Source organism: Schistocerca americana, unplaced genomic scaffold, assembly GCF_021461395.2.
Source record: "Schistocerca americana isolate TAMUIC-IGC-003095 unplaced genomic scaffold, iqSchAmer2.1 HiC_scaffold_1652, whole genome shotgun sequence".
NCBI lineage: Eukaryota > Metazoa > Arthropoda > Insecta > Orthoptera > Acrididae > Schistocerca > Schistocerca americana.
The window spans coordinates 5,266-7,500 of NW_025725741.1; the positions used below are offsets into that span (position 1 = coordinate 5,266).

Consider the following 2,235-nt stretch of genomic DNA (forward strand, 5'->3'; position numbering starts at 1 on the left):
ACCCTGCACGCGGCGCCGTGCGGCCAAAGTAGGTCCTCGCGGGCCCGGTGCGAAGCGCGGTGGACATCTGCAGTGTGCTGGTCCGATTGAGGACTGTGTGCGCTGAGGATGCGCCGCCGCCCGGCGCTCGGCGCCGCGACGCCGTCTGCTGCTCGGTCGCCTCTGCGGTTCTCGCAGGTGGTTTGTATCGCAGCTGTGCGGACGTGTTGGCGCGTGCGCTGTGCTGGGAGAGTTCGCTTCGGCACCCAAGTGGGGCTTTTGTCCTTCTGTGGCGCTGGCGTTGGAGCTGCCGGCCACCGTAGGTGGCGCGTGTTGTCTCCCGCCGGCAATGCCACGACAGCACGCTCCCGGGCCTCTGTCGGCAGCGGCAAGCTCAGTTGGGAGCACGGGTGGTCGCACCTAAAGCGTCTACTCGCCAAACTCCGGGCGATTGCGCCTCTCTCGAACCCGACCAAGTACTTAGGACGGCGCTGCGCGCCGCCGGGACCTGAGAGGGTTTCGAGGTGTATTGTGCAGGGGAGCTCAGCCTCCTCCTGTTTGCAGAATAATTGAGCGGACGCTTGCGTGTTCGCGCGGGCCCCCGGGACACACTCCCGGGCGGCCGGCTGCTCAGCTCTAGTTGACGCAGCTCCCTGGTTGATCCTGCCAGTAGTCATATGCTTGTCTCAAAGATTAAGCCATGCATGTCTCAGTACAAGCCGCATTAAGGTGAAACCGCGAATGGCTCATTAAATCAGTTATGGTTCCTTAGATCGTACCCACGTTACTTGGATAACTGTGGTAATTCTAGAGCTAATACATGCAAACAGAGTCCCGACCAGAGATGGAAGGGACGCTTTTATTAGATCAAAACCAATCGGTCGGCTCGTCCGGTCCGTTTGCCTTGGTGACTCTGAATAACTTTGGGCTGATCGCACGGTCCTCGTACCGGCGACGCATCTTTCAAATGTCTGCCTTATCAACTGTCGATGGTAGGTTCTGCGCCTACCATGGTTGTAACGGGTAACGGGGAATCAGGGTTCGATTCCGGAGAGGGAGCCTGAGAAACGGCTACCACATCCAAGGAAGGCAGCAGGCGCGCAAATTACCCACTCCCGGCACGGGGAGGTAGTGACGAAAAATAACGATACGGGACTCATCCGAGGCCCCGTAATCGGAATGAGTACACTTTAAATCCTTTAACGAGTATCTATTGGAGGGCAAGTCTGGTGCCAGCAGCCGCGGTAATTCCAGCTCCAATAGCGTATATTAAAGTTGTTGCGGTTAAAAAGCTCGTAGTTGGATTTGTGTCCCACGCTGTTGGTTCACCGCCCGTCGGTGTTTAACTGGCATGTATCGTGGGACGTCCTGCCGGTGGGGCGAGCTGAAGGCGTGCGACGCGCCTCGTGCGTGCTCGTGCGTCCCGAGGCGGACCCCGTTGCAATCCTACCAGGGTGCTCTTGAGTGAGTGTCTCGGTGGGCCGGCACGTTTACTTTGAACAAATTAGAGTGCTTAAAGCAGGCAAGCCCGCCTGAATACTGTGTGCATGGAATAATGGAATAGGACCTCGGTTCTATTTTGTTGGTTTTCGGAACCCGAGGTAATGATTAATAGGGACAGGCGGGGGCATTCGTATTGCGACGTTAGAGGTGAAATTCTTGGATCGTCGCAAGACGAACAGAAGCGAAAGCATTTGCCAAGTATGTTTTCATTAATCAAGAACGAAAGTTAGAGGTTCGAAGGCGATCAGATACCGCCCTAGTTCTAACCATAAACGATGCCAGCCAGCGATCCGCCGCAGTTCCTCCGATGACTCGGCGGGCAGCCTCCGGGAAACCAAAGCTTTTGGGTTCCGGGGGAAGTATGGTTGCAAAGCTGAAACTTAAAGGAATTGACGGAAGGGCACCACCAGGAGTGGAGCCTGCGGCTTAATTTGACTCAACACGGGAAACCTCACCAGGCCCGGACACCGGAAGGATTGACAGATTGATAGCTCTTTCTTGATTCGGTGGGTGGTGGTGCATGGCCGTTCTTAGTTGGTGGAGCGATTTGTCTGGTTAATTCCGATAACGAACGAGACTCTAGCCTGCTAACTAGTCGCGTGACATCCTTCGTGCTGTCAGCGATTACTTTTCTTCTTAGAGGGACAGGCGGCTTCTAGCCGCACGAGATTGAGCAATAACAGGTCTGTGATGCCCTTAGATGTTCTGGGCCGCACGCGCGCTACACTGAAGGAATCAGCGTGTCTTCCTAGG

General features: G+C 55.9%; 1 non-coding gene across 1 annotated transcript in view; it reads left to right on the top strand.

Annotated features, from left to right (window-relative positions):
• Positions 1–629: 629 nt before the first annotated feature.
• Positions 630–2,235, top strand: part of LOC124571265 — a 1,910-nt gene continuing 304 nt past the window's right edge. Inside the window, exon 1 of the ribosomal RNA XR_006971746.1 lies at positions 630–2,235. This exon is cut by the window's right edge and continues 304 nt beyond it. This is a non-coding gene — a ribosomal RNA (small subunit ribosomal RNA).